The sequence below is a fragment of the Hyperolius riggenbachi genome, chromosome 8 (genome assembly GCF_040937935.1).
Source record: "Hyperolius riggenbachi isolate aHypRig1 chromosome 8, aHypRig1.pri, whole genome shotgun sequence".
Lineage (NCBI taxonomy): Eukaryota > Metazoa > Chordata > Amphibia > Anura > Hyperoliidae > Hyperolius > Hyperolius riggenbachi.
In genome coordinates, this window is record NC_090653.1 from 75,228,318 (window position 1) to 75,241,186 (window position 12,869).

The following is a 12,869-nucleotide window of genomic DNA, read 5'->3' on the forward strand; positions in this document are numbered from 1 at the left end:
GGTATATAGTCTGGCTGAGCGAGCGGTGTACTACTGTTCCCAGCAGAATCAGAGTGGCAGTAAACAATGGTATATAGTCTGGCTGAGCGGTGTACACAGAGTGTCAGTAAACAATGGTATATAGTCTGGCTGAGCGGTGTACACACAATGCTATATAGTCTGCTATATAGTGTCAGTAAACAATGGTATATAGTCTGGCTGAGCGAGCGGTGTACTACTGTTCCCAGCAGAATCAGAGTGGCAGTAAACAATGGTATATAGTCTGGCTGAGCGGTGTACACAGAGTGTCAGTAAACAATGGTATATAGTCTGGCTGAGCGAGCGGTGTACTACTGTTCCCAGCAGAATCAGAGTGGCAGTAAACAATGGTATATAGTCTGGCTGAGCGGTGTACACAGAGTGTCAGTAAACAATGGTATATAGTCTGGCTGAGCGGTGTACACAGAGTGTCAGTAAACAATGGTATATAGTCTGGCTGAGCGGTGTACACAGAGTGGCAGTAAACACAATGCTATATACTCTGGCTGAGCGAGCGGTGTACTACTGTTCCCAGCAGACACAGAACAGTAAACAGAATGCTATATAGTGTGGCTGAGCGAGCGGTGTACCACTATTCCCAGCAGACACAGAACAGTAAACAGAATGCTATATAGTGTGGCTGAGCGAGCGGTGTACCACTATTCCCAGCAGACACAGAACAGTAAACAGAATGCTATATAGTGTGGCTGAGCGAGCGGTGTACCACTATTCCCAGCAGACACAGAACAGTGAACAGAATGCTATATAGTGTGGCTGAGCGAGCGGTGTACCACTATTCCCAGCAGACACAGAACAGTGAACAGAATGCTATATAGTGTGGCTGAGCGAGCGGTGTACCACTATTCCCAGCAGACACAGAACAGTGAACAGAATGCTATATAGTGTGGATGAGCGAGCGGTGTACCACTATTCCCAGCAGACACAGAACAGTAAACAGAATGCTATATAGTGTGGCTGAGCGAGCGGTGTACCACTATTCCCAGCAGACACAGAACAGTGAACAGAATGCTATATAGTGTGGCTGAGCGAGCGGTGTACCACTATTCCCAGCAGACACAGAGTGGCAGTAAACAGAATGCTATATAGTGTGGCTGAGCGAGGTACACAGAGTGGCAGTAAACAGAATGCTATATAGTGTGGCTGAGCAAGCGGTGTACTACTATTCCCAGCAGACACAGAGTGGCAGTAAACAGAATGCTATATAGTGTGGCTGAGCGAGGTACACAGAGTGGCAGTAAACAGAATGCTATATAGTGTGGCTGAGCAAGCGGTGTACTACTGTTCCCAGCAGTGACACAATGACAGGGGGGACCCTGGCTAGCGTGGCTGGAGCGCGAACTACCCTGCCTGCCTACCCAAAGCTAAACCCACAGACAAATGGCGGAGATATGACGTGGTTCGGGTATTTATTTACCCGAACCACGTGACAGTTCGGCCAATCAGAGCGCGTTCGGGTCCGAACCACGTGACCCGTTCGGCCAATCACAGCGCTAGCCGAACGTTCGGGGAACGTTCGGCCATGCGCTCTTAGTTCGGCCATATGGCCGAACGGTTTGGCCGAGCACCGTCAGGTGTTCGGCCGAACTCGAACATCACCCGAACAGGGTGATGTTCTGCAGAACCCGAACAGTGGCGAACACTGTTCGCCCAACACTAGTGCTAACACATACACAAACCTAAAGGATAACCTAGGCCGGATTGTGATTGACCTACATGGGCCTCAGAAGACATGAGGCCCTGTGTGGCTGCACGGCCTACGTTTGCCCCTGTCTGGAAACCACTGGGTGAGGCGGAGTCTCAGAATTTTATAGAACTGGGGCAGTTGCAAGTAACTGCCCCAAGTAAGGCAATAACTATAAGGTGAGCAGAGCTGTGCGGGGGCCCTAACAACTGATAGTCCCACCAATACAGGTATCTATCCTCTAAATCAGGTTTTTCCATGGCCACAGTTCTTATGGGTGAGGGGTCATGATGGACACCAATGTCATATGACTTCTGACAGATAGGTTCCCAGGCTTAAAGAGGTTTATGAAACCTATTGATGATGGCTAAAATAGATTGATATGGCTTGTGACTGCAGAGATTGAAACTACAGTGAGCCAGACTTGGACTGCACTAGCACAGACACTGACTGGGTCCACCTATAGTTACTGATAAATATTTGCAGACATCACTTATAGAGAATAGAACCACTTGTGACTGTAGGTGGAGTCTGAGAGTGCAGGGAAACAATGGGACTGCACTGACAAAGACTGGCAACACCTATGAGACCACATACGATTACTGGTGAGATTGAGGCACCACATTAACAATGACTGGCACTGCTGATGACCAAGAGACTGCACTGTAAAACCCACCATGACTTTACCATGTTGATCCCATTCTAATGTCTTTGCTTGCTACTCTTAGAACCACTGATCCTGCAAACATGGATTCCCCTACCTTTCACCACTCCCCCACACCTACAATAAACTGGCCAATTACTGAAAACATTGTTGAAGTCATGGGAGCTAGGGCTCGAGGTTGCGCTCAGGCTCTTGACTACTCTCGAAACAGGAATGATTGGTGGAAGGGATCCAATGATTGGTGTGTCCCCTGAGCCAATTTTTGCCTGTTTAGTGTTCACAAGTGCCCCCGATTGCCCCTCCCTCCATCCCAGGCAGCAATGATTGGTGCAAGGGATCATGGCATCCCTGAACCAGTGTGCCTGAAGGTCCGTACCCACAATGCAATTTTTACAGCAACTTTGTTTTACGACGGGCGACTTTTTGTGACAAATGATCATTTTCATGATATCGTGTACTATTGTTTAAAGAGAACCTGTAACAAAAAGAGATTACTCACCTCAGGAGGGGGAAGCCTCAGAGTCCCAATGAGGCTTCCCTCTCCCTTGTAGCTGCAGGCAATCCAGAGCTGACTCCCCCGAAGTGTCTGGCAATCCTCCCTCAACAAGCCTGATAAGCACTGATTTATTTACCTTTCCTGGCTCCAGCGGGCCGCTGTTGTGGCTCTTCGCACGGAGATAGGCAAAAATAGCCAATCTCTATCAGGTTCGCTCTACTGCGCAGGCGAGGAGACTTGCGCCTGCACAGTAGAGCGCGCCGACAGCGATCGGCTATTTCCGCCTATCTCCGAGCAGAGAGCTGTTACCAGGGGCAAACGCAGGATTTTTAAGGGGGGGATTCCTGAAAGGTCCAGAAGCACTTATGTCCCCGAGTGCTTCCGAAGACAGGTGGCTCCATACTGCCCATGCACAAAAGTACGCTGGCGTATTACGGAGCTGCCTATCTTTGGAAGTACTCAAGGGCACAAGTGTTTCTGAGGGCTTCTGGTAGCAGCAAATTTGAACAGGGGACAGCGCTGGAACAACTCCCCGAGAGAAGAACGGGAGATAGACTTAGTGTGGACAATTTAGTGGAATATGTCACATGTCGCATAGCGCAAGGGATACCCATATGATGCAGGGATATATGCATCTGCGGAAGATGGCGGCGCTATATAAATACTAAATAATAATAATTTGCCTCACCAGGATTGCACTTTTATTTAGCTTTCCTGTATGACAAGAAGACACAGCCAGCCAGCACTAAGGGAAGAGGGAAACAAAGGTGAATGAGGGAGGGCTGGTGCACACCAAAAGGGCTTCTGAGCGTTTTTCAAATCAACATTGATTTGAAAAGCGCTTGGCTAATGTTACCCTATGTGGGTGTTCCCACAGCAGCGTTGTGACAAAATCACAGGTATACCGCATGTAGCATTTTTTTGAGTGATTCATTCAGAAATCGCTCTGAAAATCGCACTCACTAATTGCTAGCGATTGCTATTGTGATTTTGGCTTGCACTAGCCCAGAGAGAAGAGGAGTGGAGAGAAATTGAAAATAGCCTGAGATGGAGCATTATCTGTATTGCAGTCCCACATCACACAGAGGTGACTTGCCTGTAATAGGACTCCTGTCCCTGCCAGTCTCTCACACAAGTCAGAAAGCAGCCCTCCTGGAGTCTAGACTGTCAAAAAATGTTCACCTTGTTTAACAAGATGCAGTCATTATGACATAGGGGAGAGACAGATTTTTGCCCATGGACCCTCCAGGCAAGCTCTGCATCATACTGTGTAGATATACCAGCTTGCCTGCCCTTTAATTGCAGTTTTATCAGCTAGCCTAGTATTTTGCATTGCCTTACAACAACAAACCTGAATACACCAGACACCAGCCCTAAATCACTGAATGAAAGGGGGCCTGGGGGGAGATTGCCCCCCAGGTGGAGTGGAGAGACTGAGATATAGGTATACCATCCATAGAGGTGTGGAGAATGTAAGGGATGGTCAGCCTCTCACACAAGCTGCAGGCAGCCCTCCTGGAGTGCAGTCTTTACAATAGGGAAAGAGCTGAGTTTTTCCCACAGACCCTGCAGGCAAGCCTCTGTATATTTACCAGCTTGTCTGCTTCAGCGATTTCAGGGAACTTTTTTTAAAGGTACAGGAGTCTCAGGGGGGGTGTTCCATACATCCAGAACCCCCGTCTGGATACGCCAGTGGTTACTGCGCTGGAGTCGGTAAGGTAAATATTTACATCCCCGCTGTTCGGGGAGCTTTATCGCCACCGCCGTTGGACCGAGGAGGACGGGGAAGCCTCAATAAGATCAGGAGGCTTCCCCCACCCGAGGTGAGTATACCCCAGGGGAGGTTTTTTGTTTTTTTTTGTTACAAGTTTTCTTTAAAGAAAATTAGTTAATGTTTAGCGACATGCGGCGATTGCAACCATCATGATGGATAACTGAATGACTGATAACTCGGATCCTCATTGCCCACCATGATAATTTTAGCGTGATTGTTTACGCAATTGTTTAAACGATCGTTCACTCCATCATTGCCATGATAGGGAAGATAGATCAGGGGCACTATCGCTGGTCACCTCTGATCTCCGATCCACCTTCACATGAGTACTTATTTTATACCTGAATGATGTCTGTGACATAAGAACAAGTAAATAGTAAGGCTTTGTTGAAATGCGTGTGCAATTTTGCACAATGTGAAATCGCATGTAATGCTTTTCAATGGCCACACGCACATTTATTTATTTTCCGGCCGCGATTTATGTATGCAAAAAATATTGATTCCCAGCTGCATGAAATTATAACGCATGTACCATTCCCATAGACTAGTAGCAGATGGTGGCAGTCTATGGTGGACCACATTCATGCAAAAAACGTGCAAAATATTGTCCTCGGGAAAATAGTTTTCTGTCGACACGTGTGGCCTCTTCCTAGCTGTGCCTCTCTCACAGCAGTTCTGTGTTACCTCTTTTGTGTGCTGAGGTGATAGGAGCTGCTGTGAAGGGGTCGCATAGTATTCGTGTTAGGAGTCTGTGTGGGGTGGCCAGGGTTAGGATTAAATAGGGGAGAGTTAGTGTTAGGCATAGGGCATATCTATAATATTATTTACAATAGTAGAATATCAGTGATTTAACTGGTGTTCTCTGTCGCCCACTGTGCCTTAACTTTCACCTGAACCCTCCGCTAACTATGATTAACTCTATCCATCCCTCAACTACTTCTTACCGTAACCACCCACCACCTACTCCTAACACTAACCAGCCCTTATCTGAATGAATGGCAAAAAAGCCATAGGCGCACTTTGAGAATAATCAATTGCTGTGCATCCAATTTGTTATTAAATGACGTATATGTGAGGGAAAAAAAACAACATAAAAATATACAATTATTTCCGAATAATATGTTGTCACCATACGTTGCACTAGGGCTATATTTTAATTGTGATAACCAAGACAAATGGGGAAATAAAATGTGTAGGTTTAATATACGATAGAATTATTTATTTTAAAACTGTAATAGATGGAAATTGAGAAATAGTGTATTTTTCACGATAAAATGCTTAGAGAATAAAATAATTACAAAAAAAAAATCACCCCTAAAAAAAAAAAAAGATCTAGATTATCATTGGCGAATGAATGGGAGGGGTGCTGAAATGTGAAAATTGTCTAAACAACCCGTGCGCTGAAGTTGTTGTTACAAACACAAATGCAGTCGGTGGAAATGGGCCTTTAGGCCCTATCCCCACTTGTGCATTGCTGAATGTACTTTCAGCAACATACAGTTATGCGCAGTTGTAAGATCTTTGGGGCTCTCATGGCGGTGAAATGCCGAGAACCACGCTGAGGCACAAGCCTCTGGGTTTCGGCAGGCCGCTGACGCCACTGAAGCGCATGGCGCTCAGCTCTCATTGGATAGGCAGCGGACACGCTCTCAGTATGTGCTCCGCCGCTGTAAACAATAGCCATGTGTGTGTATGGCATGTCAGCTGACCTGCTGACACGCCGCAATGTCAATGGTTACTTTGAATGCTTTTGCTTTGATTGGTTAGTCTTTGTATTTAACTAAGTTAAACCCCCCGAGACATCGCCCGTGATAGCATTTAGCTTTGGCTTGTTGCTGGGTATGTGCTCACAAACATTTGAGTACTGTTGCCAACTCTGCCTTGTATCTTTGACCATGCTTAACTCTATATTGATTCCCTGGTGCCAACTCTGCCTGTATCCTGACAACCCTTTATTGGATTACTCATTGCCGACTCTGCTATTGTACCTGGACTCTGTCTGTTTGCTGCCTGGATCGACCTCTGCCTGGATAAGGACTTGGAAGAACGCTACCTGGACTGACATCTGGCTAGTACCGACCACACTATCGCTAAAGTGCCTGATCTGCATACCATTGCTCCTGCTTGCAGTCATCTGACTCTCATCTGGATTGTCTCATCCTCCAGGCCAAAGGTGACTATTATACTTGTGATACTGTGCCTTTATGATTAATATTGGTTCTGTTTGGTGGATACTATCTGTCAGTCTGTATGCTACATTTACCTGCAGGGTAATTGTAGTTCTTTGCTAGGTAGGAGTTTGTGCAGGTGTTACGGGCTAGGCTATAGGTCAGTCATATGAGCATACAGCCTGACCTATAGTCATTGACCAGACAAACCTGACAGTAGTTATCCATAGTACGATTAGAAGTGCATAGACTGCACTGTCCGATGGTTCCATCCATACATTGCAATTCCCTGCACATCACAATGCATGGTTGCTGACAAATCCATGCAAATGAATTGCGATTTCCATTAATCATAATGAATGGAATCACGACTGCATTGGGTCGAAATGCATACAGTAGCAACGAAAGTGCCATGCATTGTGATGGCCACCTGAATTGCATGCGAAAGTGTGGAAGGGGCTTTACTCTGAGTGATCACTAATCAGAGGGCATAAAACTCCTGTATGTAAGATAAAAAGTTCAGTATTTCAAGATTTGTTTTGGATTAACATTATCATTCAGCTGGGAAGCTTTTGCAGAAATGACTGCTTCAATACGGCGTGGCATGGAGGCAATCAGCCTGTGGCACTGCTCAGGTGTTATGGAGGCCCAGGATGCTTCGATAGCAGCCTTAAGCTCATCCAGAGTGTTGGGTCTTGCGTCTCTCACCTTTCTCTTCACAATATCCCGCAGATTCTCTATGGGGTTCAAGTCAGGAGAGTTGGCAGGCCAATTGAGCACAGTAATACCATGGTCAGTAAACCATTTACCAGTGGTATTGGCACTGTGAGCAGGTGCCAGGTCGTGCTGAAAAATGAAATCTTCATCTCCATAAAGCTTTTCAGCAGATGGAAGCATGAACCCACTTTTGAACCAGAAACAGCGGCAGAAGCGCCTGACCTGGGCTACAGAGAAGCAGCACTGGACTGTTGCTCAGTGGTCCAAAGTACTTTTTTCGGATGAAAGCAACTTTTACATGTCATTCAGAAATCAAGGTGCCAGAGTCTGGAGGAAGACTGGGGGAGAGGGAAATGCCAAAATGCCTAAAGTCCAGTGTCAAGTACCCACAGTCAGTGATGGTCTGAGGTGCCATGTCAGCTGCTGGTGTTGGTCCACTGTGTTTTATCAAGGGCAGGGTCAATGCAGCTGGCTATCAGGAGATTTTGGAGCACTTCATGCTTCCATCTGCTGAAAAGCTTTATGGAGATGAAGATTTCATTTTTCAGCATGACCTGGCACCTGCTCGCAGTGCCAAAACCACTGGTAAATGGTTTACTGACCATGGTATTACTGTGCTCAATTGGCCTGCCAACTCTCCTGACCTGAACCCCATAGAGAATCTGTGGGATATTGTGAAGAGAGAGTTGAGAGACGCAAGACCCAACACTTTAGATGAGCTTAAGGCCGCTATCGAAGCATCCTGGACCTCCGTAACACTTGAGCAGTGCCACAGGCTGATTGCCTCCATGCCATACCGCATTGAAGCAGTCATTTCTGCAAAAGGAATCCTTAGCAAGTATTGAGTGCCTAACTAAACATAATTATTTGAAAGTTGACTTTTTTTGTTTTAAAAACACTTTTCTTTTATTGGTCGGATGAAATATGCTAATTTTTTGAGATAGGAATTTTGGGTTTTCATGAGCTGTATGCCAAAATCATCAATATTAAAACAATAAAAGGCTTGAACTACTTTAGTTGTGTGTATTTGAATCTAAAATATATGAAAGTCTAATGTTTATCAGTATATTACAGAAAATAATGAACTTTATCACAGTATGCTAATTTTTTGAGAAGAACCTGTATATGCACTTATTCATCTCATAAGTTTGTTGTCACTTCAGGTTTGCTTTAACCATTCCTGCCGCCTGGACGTGATTGTCACCTCTAGGCAGCAGCTGCACACTCCTGAGATCAATGAATGGGAATATAGATCTAAGTCCCCAGCAGAAAAACTGACGGCTTCTTATCAGATGCCGCAGTCTTTACAAAAAAAAAAAAAAAAAATTCCGTCCTCCTAGTGCTTCCTGGAAGCAACTTCTCGCTTCCAGGACGAAAAAAAAGATCTCACTGTGGCCAAATAGTAAAACTACATCTACATACATTTTTTCATAAAATAAACCCATATTATTACATTTAAAAACAACTGTTTGACTCCCACACCCAAATTACCCAAATAAAATGTTTAATGGAAAAAAAAATACAATTAATAAAAAAAAAAAAAAAAAAAAAAAAAAAAACATAAATAGTTACCTAAGGGTCTGAACTTTTTAAATATGCATGTGAAGAGGGGTATATTATGAACATTTTTTTAAAATTATAAGCTTGTAAATAGTAATGGACGCAAAATTAAAAAAAAAATGCACTTTTATTTCCAAATAAATTGGTGCCATACATTGTGATAGGGACAAAATTTAAATGGTGTAATAACCAAGACAAATGGGCAAATAAAATACATAGGTTTTTATTATGGTAGCATGTATTATTTTAAAGCTATAATGGCTGAAAACTGAGAAATAATGCATTTTTTCCATTTTTTTTCTTAATATTCCTGTGAAAATGCATTAAAAAAAATAATTATTAGCAAAATGTACCACCCAAAGAAAGCCTAATTGGTGGCAGAAAAAACAAGATATAGATCAATTCATTGTGATAAGTAGTGATAAAGTTATTGGCAAATGAATGGGAGGTGAAAAATCCCCACGGGCTGAAATTATTATTATTATTATTTATTTATAAAGCGCCAACATATTCCGTGGCGCTGTACAATGAAAGAAATCAAACAAGGGATACATAATGATACAGACAATGATGATATACATCAAATATGAACGCTGATACAAGATACAGCACTGCTGATTACAATTTGATTTAACATGATGACTAAAATGTATAAATGTCTAACAGTGTGCAAGCAATTAAATTAATTCCATTCCATGACACAAAAGGGTGAGAGCCCTGCCCTTGAGGGTTTACAATCTAAAGGAATGGGTGGAAACAAGAGGTGGGGAAGTATACAGTATATGTACAGGCAGTGCGTAATTAGGTTATTTAGTGGGTGCATGGCCTAAGCTAGAGAATATGCTTGTCAGAAAAGGTGGGTTTTGAGGGAGCGTTTAAAGGTGGGAGAGTGGCGGATGTGTTGTGGAAGTGCATTCCAGAGGAGGGGTGAGGCACGTGAGAAGTCTTGTACACGTGATTGTGAGGAGGTAATTGTAGAAGAGGATAGAAGAAGCTTGTGTGCAGATCTGAGTTTGCGGTTGGGTTGGTATCTGGAGACTAGTGAGGAGATGTACAGGGGAGAGAGATTGTGGAGAGCTTTGTAGGTTAGGGTTAAGAGTTAAGAGTTTGAACTGAATCCTCTCATTAATTGGTAGCCAGTGAAGTGCTTGACAGAGAGGGTCAGCAGAGGAAGAGCGAGAGGAGAGATGAATGAGTCGAGCAGCAGAGTTCAGTACAGAATTGAGTGGTGCTAGTCGGTTAGTTGGAAGTCCACCAAGCAATAAATTGCAATAGTCCAATCGAGATATAATAAGAGCATGTACTAACATTTTGGTTGTGTCATGGGAGAGAAAAGGTCAGATACGTGCTATGTTTTTCAGTTGGAAATGGCAGGAGCTGGTTAGGGAGTTAATGTGAGGAGTAAATGAGAGAGCAGAATCAAATCTTACCCCAAGCACCGTGCTTTGGGAACTGATGTTATAGACGTGTTGTTAACATTTATTGTAATTTCAGCAAAGGGGTGGACAGGGATGGTGGAAAGACTATTAGTTCAGTTTTATTCATTTTAAGTTTTAAGAAGCAAGAGGACATGAAAGAGGAAATAGCGGACAGGCAGTCGGGAACCCGTGTGTGGAGGGAGTTAAGGTCTGGGGCCGAGAGGTACAGTTGTGTATCATCTGCAAATAAGTGGTATTGGAAACCAAATGAGCTGATTAAGTTACCAAGACCGTGCATGTAGATGGAGAAGAGGAAGTGACCGAGGACAGAGCCTTGAGGTACCACTACAGACAGAGGATGTGAAGAGGAGGCCTGATCTGAATAAGAAACAGTGAAAGACCTTCCAGAGAGGTAGGAAGATATCCAGGAGAGAGCGAGGTCCTTTATTCCTATAGATGAAAGGATCTGTAGGAGTAGAGTGTGGTCGACAGTGTCGAATGCTGATGACAGATATAGAAGGATGAGTATGGAATAATAGCCTTTGGAGTTAGCTGTGAGGAGATCATTAGCTACTTTGGTGAGGGCTGTTTCTGTGGAGTGGTTTGGCCAGAAGCCAGACTGGAACTGATCAAGCAAGGAATTTGCAGATAAATACTGACTTAGTTTAGCATGAATTTAGATGCAAATGGGAGAAGTGACACTGGGCGGTAGTTAGCAAGTAAATGGTAGTCAATGGTTAAAGTCATTTCTTTTTTAAAGAGACTCCGTAACAAAAATTGCATCCTGTTTTTTATCATCCTACAAGTTCCAAAAGCTATTCTAAGGTGTTCTGGCTTACTGCAGCACGTTCTACTATCACCATCTCTGTAATAAATCAACTTATCTCTCTCTTGTCAGACTTGTCAGCCTGTGTCTGGAAGGCTGCCAAGTTCTTCAGTGTTGTGGTTCTGTGATGCATCTCCCCCCTCCAGGCCCCTCTCTGCACACTGCCTGTGTATTATTTAGATTACGGCAGCTTCTCTCTTCTCTCTTATCTTTTACAAGCTGGATAAATCCTCCTCTGAGCTGGCTGGGCTTTCACATACTGAGGAATTACATACAGGCAGAGCTGTCTGCACTCTGCAGGAAGAAACAGCCTGACACTTCAGTGGAAGATAGCTGCAGGGGGAAAGAAACACACAAATGATCTCTTGAGATTCAAAAGGAAGGGTGTATACAGCCTGATTGTGTATGAATGTATTTTCTATGTGTGGACATACTGTACATCAACCTACTTCCTGTTTTGGTGGCCATTTTGTTTGTTTATAAACAAACTTTTTAAAACTGTTTTTAACCACTTTTAATGCGGCGAGGAGCGGCAAAATTGTGTCAGAGGGTAATAGGAGATGTCCCCTAACGCACTGGTATGTTTACTTTTGTGCGATTTTAACAATACAGATTCTCTTTAAGGTCTAAATCTTGAGACTAATGCCACACTGAGCAGAAATGCTAGCGTTGCAGAAAACGCTGCGTTGTTGCCTCTAATGCAAGTCAATGGGTCGCATCAAAGTACGCATATAAGAAAAAAACGCATATGCATTTTTTATGCATTTTGAAACGTGTTTTTAAAAATGCTGGTTTTGTTGCATAATTTTCAAAAACGCATCAAAAATGCACATAATGAAAGTCAATGGTAACGCAATGGTATGCTTTTTTCATGTGTTTTTATATGCATTTTTTAATTGTTTTGTGATGTATTTCCACTTCCTGTTGTCTTCCAATTGATTTGCATAAAAAGCAATATAAAACGGCATGGAAAATGCATACAAAACACTTATGCGTTTTGTATATGCAAACCTAAAATGCATGCAAAACGCTTGAAAAACGCATATGCGGGAAAAAACGCACAGAAAATGCACACAAAAAATCGCACATGACAGAAAACTCGTCCTTTCAGGTACAGCCATGTGTGCACCCAGCTTAAATGCTATTTCAGTTCAATGCTCAGTCCAGTGACACTGCATGGGGTTCTCCATTGTGTGGGAAAAGTGTGCTCTAGTATTTACACACTTATTGACTATGACTGACAATATAGTACTAGACCTAAACACAATTCTTTGAATACAGATAGGAAACCATATTTACTGCTATCAGACATTCCAGCTGTCGGGGTAGCCGAGGTGTAATCATCCCACATATCTTCAGACAACATACATAAGAGCTTATTTATGGCAAAAGAGGCAATCAGACAGCAGCCTTAAAAGGTCTGGAAAACACACAGCTGATTTCTCATTTGACACACTGATCACAAATCTCAGGGAACATTACCAGATGGATCAGAGATCATTACAAGCTGATAGAGTGAGTGCCAC